Source organism: Anastrepha ludens, chromosome 5 (genome assembly GCF_028408465.1).
Source record: "Anastrepha ludens isolate Willacy chromosome 5, idAnaLude1.1, whole genome shotgun sequence".
In the NCBI taxonomy this organism is placed as follows: Eukaryota; Metazoa; Arthropoda; class Insecta; order Diptera; family Tephritidae; genus Anastrepha; species Anastrepha ludens.
The window spans coordinates 8,477,433-8,494,551 of record NC_071501.1 but is presented as its reverse complement, the minus strand read 5'-3'; positions in this window follow the sequence as shown (position 1 = coordinate 8,494,551).

Here is a 17,119-nt window from a genome sequence, read left to right as displayed (position 1 = left end):
CATTTGTCATATTTATCCTGCCCTTATAACATAATTTACATTTTAATTATAACTTAAAAGTGTTGATTTACATGAATTAGGTTAAAATGTTCCGAATTGAGAAGTTCCACGGGTGCGTAATATTTGACTTTGAGAAAGCTTTCGATAAACTCAACTACCTGGGCATGCAATGTAAATAACATAAGCACTTCTAGATATACCTGTATGTATATACATAAATTCATAGAGTTTGTCTACAGAATGTGAATCTGTACGTTTCTTTACATGGCCCACACGAGTATTTAAGCATGTTTTCATCCCCTTAATAAAGCGAACAAATAATAATCAGCTATAAGTGTTTAAGTACTAAATATTTTGGTGTTAGTTCTAGTCGCCCTTCAAGGATATTTTTCTTTCATCATTTTTGCTATTTTTCTTTTTATTATTTTTTATTAGTATTGAGAGTTATTGTGGACAAGTAGACGTGCAAATTACAGTTTTTGCTAGACACTTTTAATTTAAATGATTTGTTTTCTACTCGGCCCCCATCTGCGGGCCCCGTGCGGGCAGCTAGCTGAAAAATATTTCAAAGTCAAAAATGTATACAAAGAAATCAAGCGTCTACCGATAAAAGTATACATAATCTGAAGAAATTTTTATGATATGCCTCATGGCATGTTTTGAAGAATATAAAACGAAAAAAAAGAGTTTTAAATTTCTTTCACTTACCATATTTTACATACTTTTTATGGATCTTATATTTAAATAAGCACACATGTCTTCCTTACATCCCCTTTACAGTTAAATGTTATCTCTATAAGTTATAATAAATTTTATACTGCTAAAAAGACACTTTGATGGCGAAGGGAAGGAAATAAATGCAACTTCATATTAGCTTAATTAACAGCGAAAAATCAATTCAAAAATTACGACAATACAAATGTCCAAACACTTTTTTATGCTCGTAATGTATGCTTTAATATTGATACAATGGGATGAAGATTAAAACAAGGGTGAAGGTAAAGGAGGGTATGAAGATGAAGAAAAGGATTTAGGCAAATATAAGAGGAAAATGGAAGATACGTAACAATAAAATTTTAACAATTTTCAATGCTTCATACAAGAACAACACATATATGTAGAGATAGAGATAGAGCCAGAGATAGAGATAGCCGGGGTTGCGAAAAAGGTGTTAGAGGTTCAACGTGTGCGAATTGGATGGGTGCCATTCCGGGTACGAAACGTCGATTCTCTTAAGCGTTGCTTCAAGTGCTGGGGTTACGATCATATCGCTCAAAAGTGCAAGGAGCAAATAGACAGATCGGGACTCTGTAGAAAATGTGGTCAGGAAGGCCATAAGGCACTTACGTGCAAAAATCCTGAACAATGTGCATTCTGTAAGGGGAACCATGCAGCTGGCGGCTACAAATGTCCGTAAGCTAAAAAGGCGCGAAGAGAAGCCGTACAATGAGGGGTTTACAGCTTAATCTCAACCACTGTCAAACTGCCTAAGAACTCATGGAGCAGACCATGCAGGAGCACAAAATAGATATTGCACTTATATCCGAGCAATACAAAATCATTGATGTTTATTCCTGGACGTCGGATGGTTCAAACAAGTCGGCGATTTGGACAATGGGACATATTAAGCCGCAGAGCAAAATGATGTCTGCTAAACTCGGCGTTACGTGGGCTAAGACGAAAGGCATCTATTTTTTCAGTTGTAATGCTCCACCGAGCCTAACCGCAGAAGAATATGAACGAATGCTGACAACCTTGGCATTTGAGGCACGTGGCAAGCATCCAGTACTTATAGCTGGCGATTTCAATGCCTGGTCTACTACCTGTGGAAGTACGCGTACTAACAGACATGGCAGAGTGCTTTTGGAAAGCCTGGCACCATTTGACTTGGAATTGCTCAATGCGCCTGGTAAATTCACTTTTCAAACCGAAAGAGGGTGCTCAATAGTGTATCTCGCTTTCGCCCATAGTACTATAGCGCGCAACGCGACATGGACTGTAAGCTCCATCTATAGGCAATAACCGTCGATATACTAATGGGTGTAGAAAATAGTGATTTTCGCCTTCAAAGAGCACAGCAAAAAGGGTGGAAGAGACAATCTTTCATGATCACGAAGTTTTCAATATGAGCTGGAACGCTTGTCTAACTCTAGATAGCGTTAGGGAAATGAAAGCAGAAGGCATGCCGGCGCTCATAAGCAACAGTCTCAGCAAGGCCTGCGACGCGACCATGCCTAGGTTATCGGGAAGGCCACACAGAAAAGCAGTATACTGGTGGAATAGTTACATCGTAAAAATAAGAGGAGACTGCAATCGGGTGCACAGAAAGCTGAAGCGAGCTCGTGGTACACCAGCCGTCCACGCAATATTAGCACAACATAAAACCTGTAAAGCTACGCTTAAAAAAGCTATACAGGCTAGCAAAAATCGCTGTTTTAAAGAGCTTTGAGACAACGTGAACGTCGACCCCTGGGGCATGGGATATAAGGCTGTAATGAGAACTATTAAGAATCCAAGAGTACCACAGCCAACGTGCCCAGCCAACGTGCCCAGCCCTATTGCGAGTAGTGGTTTCCACATTATTTCCATATCAGGTGGAGTCAAATCCACGACAGACACAACGGGTGATGGCGGTTGACATCCCAGAAGTCACCACCCAAGAAGTGTTTTCCACAGCACGGCTCATTGCTGATAACAAAGCTCCGGGCTTAGATGGCTTGCCAAATGTAGTTGTGAAAGCAGCAATTAAATCAACACCCGAGGTTTTTGCTGAATTGTACAACACATGTCGCAACGAAGGCGTTTTTCCAAAAGTGTGGAAGAAACAGAGGTTGGTACTGCTACTCAACCCAGGAAAGCCGCCGGACCATCCATCGTCATATCGTCCACTGTGTATGCTAAATACACCCGGCAAAATACTAGATCGCGTCATATGTAACAGATGTGGCAGATACGATGGGAGCAATCCGTGAACTGATTCCAAACATTGCGAGGTGCATTGAGCAAAAACATGGAGAAAAAAATTTTTGTATCACACAGTTGCTGACTGGACACGGTTGCTTCAAAGTATACCTACACAGGTTCAATCTTGAGAACGACCCTTACTACCCGCAGTGCCCCGAAGAACAAGAAACGGCGAGGCATATCTTGTTCCAATGCCCGCGGTTCATTAATGAGCGAAATATGCTTGAGGGAGCGTTTGCTGAAAACATAAGTGAGACAAATCTTATCCCACATATGTGCGAAAACGAAGGAAATTGGAAAATTACATGTTTAGTGGCCGCAAATATCACGAAGAACCTTCAATACGCGGAATATGCACATAGGTCCCTAGAAAGAGCTCCTTAACACAATATACATAACAGAATGACAATAACAGACCATTGAGTAATAATATACTCACAACGGCCTTCTGACGTACTACCTAACGGTGAAGTTCCAGGAGGACATACCGTAGGACATAAGGGGGGAGGGGGGGGGGTTTAGTTGGGTTAAAGTCCCACACCACGGCTTCGGCCATAGGCTTTTGATGCTTACCCTCCTCCACAAACCAAAAAAAAAAAAGAGATGGAGATAGAGATAGGGATAAGGATATAGATAGAGATAGATATAGAGATAGAAATGGAAATAGAGTTAGAGATAGAGTTAGAGATAGAGATAGACATGGAGATAGAGATAGAGATAGAGATAGAGATCGAGTTAGAGATAGAGATAGAGATGGAGATAGAGATAGAGATAGAGATAGATATAGAGATAGAGATAGAGGAAGAGATAGAGATAGAGATAGATATAGAGATAGAGATAGAGGAAGAGATAGAGATAGAGATAGAGAAAAAGAAAAAGAAAAAGAAAAAGAAAAAGAAAAAGAAAAAGAAAGAGATAAAAAACAGTACAGTAAATGTTTAAAAGAGGAATATAAAGAAAAATATGGAGATAGAGATACAAATACAAAAAAAAAGATTGAACTGAAATTGAATAAAACAACTAATTACAATGACAGTCGTTATTACTTGAACTTTCGATTACTGGCGATGCTAGTACATAATAATTTCCCGAATTCTTAACCTTAAATGAAATGTTTAAAAGATTCCGACAAATTTGCGAAAAACTAAAATTGCGATGGAAAAAATAAAATTTTGTTTGTGCAATATTAGAAAAACCAAGTATTAAAAAAAACGGATTATAAAAAATGTATGCATGTTAGTACTTGTAAACAATATTTTTTATTTCAGCTTTAATTTTTTTCTATTTGATTTAAAGTTTATAAAACACATCACCAGAAAAAACAAACATTCAGTGTTGGCCGCAATATTTCGCACATCAGCGAATGTTCTTCAATAATACAAGCCGGCGCGGAAAAGGAAAGTCAAACTCAAAACAACAACAAAAAAAAAAAAAAAACATCCTGACAGTGGGTCTTGCAACTTACCAATGGTGGCACTCCAGTTGCATTGTCAAGTACGGATTTTCATTATTGAAATTCAAAAGCATTTGCACAAAATTTGTTAGCGGGCAAAGCGGGTGGTTGGGTGGAGGAAAATGCCTGCACTGGCCTGAAAGCAATGTAAACACAAGTATCTACATATATATACTTGTATCCTCAAGTACCCAGTAGTAAATTCAACTCTATCCATGCGGACGTGGAACAAGACTAGATTAGAGCAGGACCATTTGAATTTTTTCTCCATGTAAACAAATTTAAGAACTTTATACATACTTTGATTAGTGGCAACACTGGCTGCACAAATATGGGCACTAAATGCAACTAAATGTAACAGTCCAGCTTCGAGTCACTCATAGATAGCATAGAACTAGGCGTTGCACGAGGCTGTCTACATTTTTCGCCATTGAATATGCACTTCAATATGCATAAGCTGTACTTGTATGCGTGTATGTATGTGTGTGCTTTAATCTGTACGTGTAGTTTCATTTTGTGCTTTGGTTGTTGTGAGTGTCTCGCTGTTGGTAGATGACATTAGGGATATGACTAAATAAATTAATAACACTTCAATGCGTATAAAAAGTGTGCAATGCGCAAGGCATTCAAGTGCAACAAGGGGGAGGGGGCAACGGGAGGGTGACAACGGGAAACATTTGTGTTTAAAGGGCTTTATTGAGTCTGCAACGAAGATAGAGATAGAATATTGCTTTATTCGCATATGAATAGAATAACTCACACAGTAAAATCAACAGGTAGGACTAAGTTTTTTTTTGTAATATAAAATTTAAGCACTTTAAATTGCTTTTTTCTTTCACTTATTATGATTTCATGCATAAGAAGGAGCCTTTTGCTCTTTTTGCTTCTGGAATACAAAATTCTTATTTATTTGGTAGTTTAAAGAGGATTAATTATAGCAATATTTATAGTAATAAACTCAACGGCTAAACTCGGTCAATCGAGAAGTGAGGCGTAGAGTACGCAGTTACTTTTTTCACCGAGTCTAAAAGGCAAGCTGTTTGAAACTCAATTACATATTTTATATAAAACATATATATTATATAAACTTTTCAATAAAAAGTAATAAAAGGTTTTCCAATAAGAGGAGTTATTTTGATAAAAGATCAATGGTTTCGTTGTTTGTGTGGCACGTAGCTCCGTCTTGTTGAAAACTAACGTAGTCCAGATCAATACCATCCAATTCCGGCCATAAAAAATCGTTAATCATCTCTCGATAGCGCAATCCATTCACCGTAACTTTTGCTCCAGCTTCATTTTCGAAAAAGTAAGGTCCAATGACTCACCCGGACCAAAAACCGCACCAAACAGTCACACGTTGAGGATAGAGAGGCTTTTCAACAATAACTCTTGGATTTTCTGAGCCCCCCAGATCCGACAATTTTGCTTGTTGACGAAGCCACCGAGGTGGAAATGAGCCTCATCACTCAAGATGATTTTTCGATCGAATTCCGGATCATTTTCATGCATTTCAATGACACAATCAGCAAAGACACGAGGTTGTTGATGATCGACCGGCTTGAGTTCTTGTGTTAACTGGACTTTATAAGCCTTAAGACCCAACAACAAAACCGACTATCACCTTTCACAGTTGCTCAGCGAACATGGCTGATTTCAGGAATACCTGCACCGTTTTAGGCTGGCAGACAGCCCTTTCTGTCCAAACTGCCCGAATACAGGCGAAAACGCAGAATACCTCATATTTTATTGCGACCGCTTTAGAGGAGAACGAGCTATACTTGAGCAAGCCCTGGTTCATCAACAGTCCTCCAGCACCCTCATACGAGATATGTGCGCAACCAGCGGTAAATGGGAGGCAACGCAAACGTTCGCAGGTAAGATTATGACGCGACTTCGCCATATTGATTAGGAACGCAAAGCGTTTCAGCAACAGAGAAGGCGGACAGTCTCTGAGGAACCGACAACAAGCACAGACGTTTGAGTGAAACACAGAAGACAAGGCGGTAGTGAATTAAGATAACACTACTGCTAGCTTTCCGATGCCTCCTTTACTTTGGACCACCTATAAACATAGTGGGGGTAATTGAGACTATCGACGGTGCATAGCCTTCATACGGCTACAGGAGAGGAATCTGGACGCGGGTACCTGTTGTGTCTTCGGACATAAACGCGGCTCTACCCAGAAGTTATACTTTTGTGGTCCCAGGGTAGAACTAGCCGAGGTGGAGGATTGTTATAGTATTAGTGGGAGCGTGCCCCACATACCATTGGTGTGACGGCACCTTTGACATGTTTCTGACATTTTGATTTCAACCTCCTTAAAAAAAAAAAAACAAAAAAAAAAGCCTTAAGACCCAAATCTTTACGCAAAATACGGTGTAATGACGTTTGGTAATTGCCTAATTCCAAAAAACGACGAGGGATGAACAAACCTGGGGTTTCTTCAATACTTTCGGTTACAACAGCAAAATTTTTGGTTGTTCTTGAGCGACGTGCACGGGTTTTATTCTTCACATCACTAACTTGTCCCAACAGATCGAATTTTTTCACTTATTTATGTATTGCGGTCTGACAAAGTGTTCATCAAGTGACCCAAAAATGTTCATCTTTTATGAACCGTCTCTGCCAAATTTTCACCACTTTTATAGGGAATTTTAATAATTTTAGGGGCTATTCAAAATAACACCTGTTATTGGAAAACACTTTAGGATATCATTATCATTTATTTATTATTTTTGTGGTCAATTTTTCTGCTCACTGAAAAAAGGATTATATATTAAAGTTCGTGGAATGACTGGAGGGTTGAGTTAGTTTATAATTTTTCATCATCTCAAAAAGGAAGGTTCAACCTTGTCACAACAATAATTTCAAACTGTTAAGTGATACTTTCCAAATGTCACGTGCATGCACGCTTACTTCTCATTTGAAAGTTTCAATGACATTTAGGTATAATTGGGACTCTCTCTCAGCAATTTTAATTCGGCTTCATATTCTTGACCGCTTAAGCGATCTTGGCTGAGTTTAACAAAGCACATCTGTCGGTTCCTACTTGTGCTAACCCAAACCAGTTGGTCACACCGAGTCCTTCTCCATCTGATCTTTCCAATGCAAAGTAGGCTTTCCTTTTCCTCTTCTACCTCCACCAGGAATAATTATTATTATAATTTACTTTATTTATTCACATAAATTCTATCTTTGAGATGCCAAGGACCCAAGGTGGTCGCTTCTTAGCACATCAGTGCCAAAGACCTCAAGCCTGATTCGAGCGAAGGCGGGGAAGACTTTTTACCTATTAGACAGTGCCCCGTTGCAACTGAAATCAGTGTGCTAAGACTGGGTTTGTTTTGGCTTAGCAGAGATTCTGTGTATTTAGCCTCAGTCGTCGGGAGATTTTGCATGCGGTTTCATTGTGCCATCTTTCATGCGCTACTCTTACAATTTTCCCAAAGATAAGCAGCTTACATGTTTGCAAAGGTATGCCTATATCAATGTCTATGTGCTCATCAGTCAACTTGCCAAGTCTCGCTAGTTCATTGGCCCTGCAGTTCCCCTCAAAGTCGCAGGAACTCATTATAACTTGGGGGAAATGGCTCAGCCATCTCCTTGGGTTAGATGGGCGGTTACCTTAGAAGTTGCCGACTATTTTGTGAAAGATTTTAACGCCGCCTGGCTATCAGTGAAAATGTAGATATCATCTCCAGGTATCGCATCATATTGTTCCAGTGCCGCCGCGATTACCATCAGTTCAACCTGAAAGACAATGCTGTAGACGGGAAGCCGAAAAGTAAAGGTGATTCCCAGATGTTCAGAGTTTATACCTACGGAGCCCCTACCCTCGAGCTTTGAACTGTCTGTGTACATACTATATTGATGAACTCGCCCTGTCTTACATCATCCCGTGCCCGCTCTTCCCTTGAGGGTAGCAGGGTTGTGAACGTTCTAATGCCAGTTGTAGGCGGGATTGCATTGTGTACTAATCTGGGAAGCTCCGAAATGCTAGTTAGGATCTTAACGGGGGCATAGCCCATGTTTGAACACTTACATAGGGTGTCAAAGGTCAACTACATTCTCGCACTGTTAACGATATATGATATCTTGCCTGCTGATCCACGGAAAGGAAGTTTAATGTTGCAACGATTTATGAGAACAGATGCGAGTCCTTGTACCTTATCAACTTTTTTAATGTTCACACACTTCTCAAGGGCATTCTATTCTATCTCTCTATAATACCATAGTAGTGAATTGGCCTAATTACCGCTGTGTAGAGCCAATGTATGATTCTGGGTTCCAGGCCCCATTTTTTTTGTTATAGCCTTCGGCAGTAGTAAAACGCCATCATTGCTTTGCGTACTCTATCTGCGTACAAAACGTTGGTAACAGATCTCAATTATTAGTGTCTTACCTTATTGGTCTAAATCTCTGTAAGTTCATTTTAACCCACTTTTTCTGAAAGTATTTAATAATTCCAAGAATATATCTGCTAATTTCTGTATCCAACCAAATATTTTCCAAAAAAAAAAACCAATCGTTTCCATACAAACATCTTTAAAATCTTTATTTATATATATTTTCGCCATTCGCTTTCCACAATTCACCCAACGGATATTAACTTTAATGCAGATTAGTTTCTGTATGTTTCCAAAATATTTATTTATATGCGCATGGGTATTTAACCCAAAATTGCTTTGCATAAATGAGGGTCACATAGATTTCTGTAAAGTGGCATTTCTCATATGCCACTATTTCTTTTGCCACCCACAATAGTGGCCGTATCATCAGTAATATAAATTTAAATGTGGCCGCACGAAATGTGCTTGAAAGGATATGAAGATAAGCAGGCATAGAAGAATGTGTGCAGTGAAAGCTTGAATAATACTTAAATATAAACACACGAAGCTCAAGTGGAATTCATGCTTATACACATATATGTACATGTACATATAAACATATACACTTTTCTCCACATACCCGTACCCGCATCATCCTTTCCAATTCCACACGCCCTCGTTTGCGTTTATTGCCTTCCAATCAGCAGTGGTAGCACAGGCGTGTGCAGAGTTAGGAAGACAGTTGCTTTTTTAACCCTCAAATGGTTAAATTCAAAAATCGGTTATTGTTGTCGATTGGCTGCAGGTTACATGACATTGTTACGTTGTCGTCTTTATGCAGAGCAAAAATGTGTTTATTTACGCTGGATTCTATGCAGAAGTAAGGAATTCAAGTACCTTGCACGCCAGTTTTTCAATTTTTGCTTTTGTAAACAATTCTGTTATATTTTAGGCAAACACGCAGCTACCGAAAAATGAGATAATGCAGTATAAAGCGTGATTTTTGATAAAATATATTTGTAATTTTTTTCTAAAAACCTGTCTTGTAAATATCGGCAGTTCTATTTATATAATTTTTTTTTTTTAATGGAAGATTTCTATAGTATGAAGTAATTTCCAAATGGTCTGTTAAATATAATAAACTCTCTGAAAACCGATTTAGGGGCGCGGTATGACCGAAAGATTTCTTTCACTTCCTTCCCTTTCACTATTTGGTCGAGCTCCACCTCCCATTTATCGTTTCCGTCTTGATGTTTTTCCACTCATGCAGGGACCCACAGTTTTTGCCGCTTGGAGGCAGATGGTTTTTTCTGAAGACCTTTTTCGTGGCAGAAATACACTCCAGAGGCTTCCCACTACCTACTGAGTGGCGGTCACTATTAGCAAAAACTGCCTTTTTCTTATCATTTGATGTTTCATGTCTGCTTTGAGTTTCGAAACCGAGGTAATCAAATGATTGTCGCGTACAAATTCATGCAACTATAACCGCCGCCGTTTTTTTAAATATTGAGAATGCATATCTGGAATGCTTTTTATATGAGTCAAAATGGGGTTATCGGCTAGTTCAAGGTGGCGCAAAATTAATCACCGTATCAAAGATTTATATTTTTTGCATATTTGACACTTCTGAACTGGGCAGCTGCAGTACACAAACAGGCAAGCCATATAGTGCATATAGTGCGTAAAATTCAACTTATACTATAAATGTTTCCATCACTCAACCTTTTTTTTTTGATTCGGTAAAAAAGTTATTTAAAAATAAAATTGTATCTCCACTTTGTATCTGTAAATCAAACATTGTTATTCAATACAGAAAAACGCATGTTTCCAAGAAGCAAAAAAAGTTCACATATGACTGTTTATGAAACTATTTCATATAAGGTCTCATGGCTTAGAAAATTGATGTGTCAGATACAGCAATTCGATTACCGCAATCTTAGCAGTGACCAACTAAAATAGTTCTTGGTTTAAGTCACATCAATGTCCACTGATTTTTTTGTCCAAACTTACAAGAAATAGCCACTCAGACCACATACCGACTATTGCACCATTTGCGAGTTCTTTTCAATCTCTGCAAATCTCACCGACTTATAAAAAAATCGTTCAGCCATTCAAGCTGCCTGATTACTGCAGTATCTTTTAAACAGAATAAATATAAAATATACATTGACAGTGCAAATGCAATCAGGTACGTCAAAGCACAAAGGATTCATTGATACGGTAGCTTTTTACGAATGAGCAACGATTGAAGTCTACAAAAGATCTTCGAAACAAATCCACAAGGCGATAGAAGACGAAGCCGGCCGATGAAACGACGGAGAGATGACATCGAAGTCAACTTTAAAAGTATGGGCATACCTGACATCAAACGAAAAGCTGATGACCGAATAATGTGGAGGCGAATTGTAGCGGAAGCTATGGTTCATCCCAAACTGTGATGCTACGATGATGGTGATACGTTTACAGTCAAGCAGCGATAAAGGCAATAAACTTATAAGAAATTTCATTTAAAACATTCTAAAAAGCAGGGAAATCAGAGAAATATTGGCCGCCGACAGGCGGCTGCACATCTATTAAGCACCCAGCCATAAGCGCATTGCAGGAAACGAAATTGTAGATGAGATTGCCAAAAACGCAGTTAACACGCCATTTGAACAAAGAAACGACGTATTAAAACCCTTAAAGACGATCTACAATGGCATTGTTGCGGGCATGAAAGGACGGATAGACCGGAGGTGGAACAATCTAGCCACTTATAAAACCGCGAAAATCTTGTGTAAACAGAATGCAGATAAATATCCCAGATTCGTACTAGCTCTGTCTAGAAAAGAAAGCCGAACTATCGTAGGTATGCTAACAGGCCACAATTTGCTAGCGACACACTCATACAAGATAGGAATTACAAACAACGACAGCTCCATATTTTGCAATGAACTGGAAGAGAGGGAAACTTTAGAACACCTCCTATGTTCGGGCCCTGCATTAGCTAAACACGAATAAAATGCTTAGGAGATTCACAACATGAGAAGTTGGAATGCATATCGGGGTTAGAGCTTCAGAGATTACTTAGGTTCGCAAAAGGTGCAGACTTATTAAAGGTTTACTATGGAGAAACGTAAAGGTAACATCTGGTAACACTAAGGATCAATAAGAATATGTGATGGCTTTCAGCCAGCCAGGTCAACCTAACCTATAAAATAGTCCAAATATATATGGAGAGAGAGTGCATTTATTCATTAAAAAATTAAAAACAAAAATTGTTGCTTTATTTTTAGCTCTCCTTTTGTCACCTTTTTTAAACCGTTCGGTTGGGCACCAGGCCCTGACCTCTTTTTCGTCCTATTCGAGGATCTTTTTTAAAAAGTTATGTCTATACATCGAAAGAAACTTTAAATTTTAGGAAGCTATTTGAAAGCTCAAGTCGTTAGCTATAATAGAAATATGTTAAATTCACGACACAGAAAAGTGTGTCCATATTCGGGTGTCCAACGGAGGGTTAATATAGACGTTGAAATTTGATTGCCATGATTTCCAGCTACACTTGAATAGGTATTTGAATTACATATGAAAAATAGTCAGTAGATCCGTCTTTTCAGTGAAAACAGATGCCATTTAAGTTGGGGCATTTAAGTTAGAATGCATCTCAAGATTATACCACCTGCAGCTTTTTGATGCCACAAAGTCATCCCTAAGCGAATTGCTATACTAATTTATTCTCTGATCATCACTTAGATGAGCAAAGAAAAACCTACTATAACTAATTGTCAGGGAAAAATAGTCTGGACATAGCAAGTTACGGTAAATTGATTAGATTTTTTTCTTTTCCAGCTTATCAAGTGTGCCCTGGCACGCAGTAAAACAAGTCCGTTGTGAGCTTCTGAGCTAAGTTAAACTGTAGCTGGTATTGTCGAACCAAGGTTGATATAATTATGAGTGGTAACTTAGCAATCACTACAGACACAACAACTAAAACCAGTCTCCTGCAGGGATTGCATATATTGGAACGTGGTTTGGAGCGAGAGGTTATACGTCACAGCATAAGTGAATCTTATCCCACCACATTCTTCGAAGTAGATCAAGATACTGCCCCTGACCTCGGGCACGTTTTCGAGCCATAAGTAATTGTTTTCGAATGCGATGCGCCAGTTTTGGTACTGAGATCAAGCCAGCACTAGGTCGAGGAAGCTTTTGTATGCATATAATGGATTGAGTCCCATAACTGGAACAATCTTCTGCAACACTAGGTTAAGCAAGGATTGATAGGAAGTTACATTGTTTGAGTATTCTTTTGGCATTAAACTGTAGGGAGGAGTATTTCTGAAATGTGATGGAGTTGCTACTATTACTCAATGCCGTTTTGTACAGTCATATTAGTTTTGCAGGGATACCGATTTCAGACATTTCGTTATTTGGGCTACTCCTTGCCAAAATTTTCTTCACAGGCTTTTCCAACGCATCATTTAATAAATATCTGGTTCATGGTTGAATTTCCGGTTCTAAAGGATAAGATACCATCAGTCTATATATATTATATATATTTATATGTTTTCCTTTAACTTTTGGGGAGCATAGGCCTTCAACAATTCTAGATCAGTTTTGGGCTACAACCCTTAGTTCGCTCCATGATAAGCCAAGAGTTATCATTTCAGATTCGGTTGAGCTTCGCCAAGTTGTACGAGACCTTCCAACTGAACGTCGGAGAGCTTAATTTTTTATATGTGGTATGTATGTATGTATGTAGTGAGCTCTACAGAGTTTTATAGGTACAAGCGAACTTCAGAATACCTCTTCTTCTTCTTAATTGGCGCGATAACCGCTTACGCAATTTTGACTGAGTTTAACAAAGTGCGCCAGTCGTTTCCTTCTTGTGCTAACCGGCCCCAGTTGGAAACACCAAGTGAAACCAAGTCCTTCTCCAAAAGACTTAATTCGCGATAGTTGGTGCAGATTGCGGAGGATTTTGCCTTTAGATTTGTCACAGCTCATTTAAGTGCTCAAATGATAGGAATGCATTTATCAACTTAGTTTATTTTTTTATTTATTTAAAATAAGAGCCCATGCGTGCATTTTTATCGCCGCCATTTTTAAAAAGATCAACCGCTGTAGGCCGTAGATTTTCATAGCATGGATATCACTTAACACGCCTAAGGATATTTCCACTTCGGGGTGGCCGGGCAATGAAACGACAGTGCCGCCGCCAAGGGTGAAAATATTGTATTAGGGAACTATTTCTAATATTTCTACTACTCTCATCATTCCGCAGGTTGAAGTAATGTTCCCGTTTTTACTTAAGCAGGCTCTGTCACCATGTCGCTATCTTTATTCTTAAAAAAACCGGCCCGATTTTCGAATCTTCTCTAAGCTGTCTGATATCAGTTCCCGATAATTTGATAGAGTTTCTGTTAGAGTTTCAGTAGCAGTTAGCATTTCAAGTTTTCCCACCTACATACAGGTATTTAGGCCCCTCGTTTTCCACTTCAGATAATACCTCTCTATGCCTTTCTCAACGCCCGGTAGCGCTCACACATAGTTCGCGTTGAGCTCGATGGTAGCGTTCCCATATAGGCATTAAATGACAATACTAATGTGTTATATTTGACTGGCGTCCATATAAACACTCATTAACTAACCTTGCAACTGTCAAGCGCCAGAATAGATTTTAGCAACACAACAAAATAATTGCATTGCCACTCTCAAAATCTCAAACTTGGAAATTGGCAAACAAAACAAAACACAAATCTGCTTGCAAGCGTCAATGTCAAGGATTCTCCAAAACGAAACAAGCACGTACAAAATGCGAGTAAGTGGAGAATTTCATGAGAAACCATGAGCGCCAACATTGTTGGAGACACATGCGTGCTGCTCTCCCACAAACAATGCATGCCGCTTGAAGAGCTTAGTAACGCAAGTAGGCATTTGTACACCCACCCAATTTGATGTGCGTGTGGCGTGCCATCAGTGAGCGCAGCGCTGCCATGCGCTCCAGTTTCGTTTCGGCATTCGCGTTGAAAGGTTGTGCGGAAATTCGCGAACGCGGCGAGTTGGTAAGTTAAGGCTGAGCAAAGCAAGTAACATTCGTGCGTGCGTGCGGTGGAAGAGCATAAAGTTGGTGAGACGAGACATAGGCCGCAGCCTACTCAGATTATTTTTGTAATGGGAAAACGGAAACGGAAGGCCGTTGGCAAATTGAAGTTGTGAAGTGTGAATTTCATAACATCGAAAGGCTTAAAAAAAAGGTAGAAATGAAACAAACAATTGGAGTATGCGGCAGAGTGCAACGTGTTAAAAAGTGAAAGTGTGAAATAAGTAAAACATAAATTGATTTGGAAGCAGGGCAGTTGCATGGGTGGAGGCAAGAAAAGCGCTGGCATAGTAGTGAATGTGAAGTGAAATGGAAAATAATAACAACTATACGCACTTGGTGCCAACAATGGAAAAGTGAGAAGACTGATTTTTTGAATTCAAATTGATTTCAAATATTTTTGACGACATTTTTTATAAGGTGGCTGCCGTTGCATGTCGCTTTCAATATCAAGTGAAAATGTTGTGCGAAACGAGAGTGGAGAAGTGAAGATGGAATTACAAAACGAAGCAGTTATTTGTTTAGCAGGAAGGCAGGTGCAATAAAAGGAATAAAATTCAGCGATATTTGATAAATATTGAATGAATTAATAGTTTGTGAAGATTATATTAAACAAAGTTATTAAAATCTACAGTGTGAATACAAATTGAGAAGTCAAGAAATTTATAAAAATTACATGCAATACGCAAAAACAAGAAAAAAATAAAAAATAAAATAAATAAAAATAAAAAAATTTTAAATAAAACAAAAAAAATAATAACGGTAATAAATTAAAAAAAAATACCAAAACAAAAGAACAAAAGCTAAAAAATTAAAAATAAAATTAATAAATATTAAATAATATAAAAGCCTTTAACGATTTGTAAAAGTTAATAAAAATTTAATAGTGAAGTTGCTGAGAAAAAAATGTTAGTAAATGCCGAGAAAAAAAATAAAAATTAAAAAATATAATAAGAATAATAAATTAAAAATACAACAAAAATGCAAAAAAAAATAATAATAATAAGTTAGGATATGAATGGTTTTAAATATTTAGTAAAAATTAATATTAAAGTGAACGTGAGTTTTTAATAAACATTTTTTTTTAAACATTAAAAAAAAATCTTAAGAAAAAGTTTCGAAAGTCAATTAAAAGCATACAATCAATCGATTATGCATCCTTAAACTCTCCTTTGAAATACGCCCACCTAATCAGCCCCTTGCCTATACAGCCTACGCCGCTACAACACCTACCTACTTAAGACTAAATTGGCCCCCAACCAACCGCGCTCGCTTTGCATATCTTAATTGAATCAAGTACGAGCATAACACGTCCGATTATCTATAAATTTACATTGTGTCACAGAAGCACGAACCTGCGTGCATACGCTCCAACGCATATCGCTCACAATCTGCATGCCACGTTTCTATGCTAAAAAGCCTCCTTCCGTCTAATGTGTGCGCCTTTATCTTAAATCGGTTTAAGCGTTTTATGTTTGTGTTAATCGCTCCATCGGTGCACGCAACTCTGCAGTAACAACAACAAATAAAAAAAATAAAATACAAAATATAAAAAGAGCAGCAATAAAAAGTGCAGTAAGTGAAGCGAAGCGTTGCCGCATACCTTCGCCGCCGTTATTTTGTGGTGCCAATCAATCGAGTCCGGGTATGTGCATGCCGTATGGAAAAAGCGGTACCATTACTTTTGTATTTTCCTTTGGCTTGTTGTTATTTTTTAATGCATGTTCAACCGGCTATTATTTGTCGATGAAGGATGTGATGCAAGGATTACAGCGAGGATGTTCGTAATTGGATAAGCAGCTTACAGTTAGGTGAGAGTTGCTGATTAATAAGTACTGCATGTTGATATGGTAATTATGCCCTTTTTCAATTCAACTATTTTGAAATTTTTAACTTGGGGGAAATACCTCAACTCCCAATATTCCTTTAAGTATTTGTTTATAAATAGATTTTTTTTTTGTTGTAGAGGTGCCACAAATCATTGAAAGCTGAAGTGTAGAAGTTGCCTTTCGGCTCACTGCACTAAAAACGCACCCCAGCACCGTTTCCTTTTTTCCGTTAGGTATTGCTTCGTGAAGGGAGGGCGACCCATTGACTTTTTACGGAAATTCGCGGAGACGCTCTTTATGATGATTTTATTTGGTACTTTGCAAACAGCGGAGCAGGTTTCTTTTGACTCTAGTACTAGAACTTCAAAATAAACAAGACTGAGCTTAAGTAGAAATGACAGGAGCTTTGTTCTGATAACTTCGAGTTTATTTATTCAAAATAGTCCCCCCTGGCCTCGATCCA